The sequence below is a fragment of the Galeopterus variegatus genome, unplaced genomic scaffold (assembly GCF_000696425.1).
Source record: "Galeopterus variegatus unplaced genomic scaffold, G_variegatus-3.0.2 Scaffold11413, whole genome shotgun sequence".
Lineage (NCBI taxonomy): Eukaryota > Metazoa > Chordata > Mammalia > Dermoptera > Cynocephalidae > Galeopterus > Galeopterus variegatus.
The window spans coordinates 20,886-21,879 of record NW_007737524.1 but is presented as its reverse complement, the minus strand read 5'-3'; positions in this window follow the sequence as shown (position 1 = coordinate 21,879).

The following is a 994-nucleotide window of genomic DNA, read 5'->3' as shown; positions in this document are numbered from 1 at the left end:
TTTATTATTATTTTTTATTTTATTATTATTTTTTTTTGTCTTTTTCCGTGTCCGGCAACGGATCGCAACCCTCAGTGTCGCCCCCGTACCGGACCGGGACCGGCAACGGGATCGCAACCCTTGGTGTTGCCCCCGCGCCTCGCTCAGCCAGTGAGCGGGAACCGGTCTGTATGTGGGATCCGAACCCTCGGCGGGAGCACCTCCGCACTTCCCAAGCGGCGCACTAGCGTAGTGCGCCACCGGGCCGGCCCCCTTTTGGCTATTTATGAATAACACTGCTGTGAACATTCTTGTACAAGTTTTGTGTGAACATCTGTTTCATTTTTCTTGGGTATATACTTGGAATGGAATTGTTGGGTCTTACGGTAACACTATGTCTTATGGTAACACTATGTTTAACTTTCTAAGGAACTGCCAAACTATTTTTCAAGGCAGCTTCACCATTCTACCTTCCCACCAGCAATATATGAAGGTTCCAATTTCTCCACATACTTACCAAAACATTATTTGCTGTCTTTTTGATTATAGCCATCTTTGTGTGTGTGAAGAGGTTACTTATTATGGTTTTGATTTGTGTTTCCCTGATGATATTGAGCATATTTTCAAGTGTTTATTTGCTATTTGTGTATCTTTTGGGAGGGAATTTATATTTAAAACTTAAACCATCTTTAATTGGTTATTTGAATTTTTATTCATGAGTTATAAGAGTTATTTATATATTATCAAATTCTTAAAATTATGTGTATATTGCAAAGTACAAGATTTTTTTTTTCCAATGACTTCTGAACTTTTATTGGCCTCCTGTTCCTCAGAGGGCACCCGGCTTCTGTTGCCTCCGTGCCTCAGAACTTGGTGTCCCTGGTCTCAGACACCACTTTGCCATCCACCATCCTGCGGGTGGTGGTCTTTTGGATGGTTTGCCTCGAGCTGCCGCTATTGAGGGCGTCAGTGAGACTGAAGTCCTCCCCGTCTTCCAGCAGGCGGCGGTAGGTAG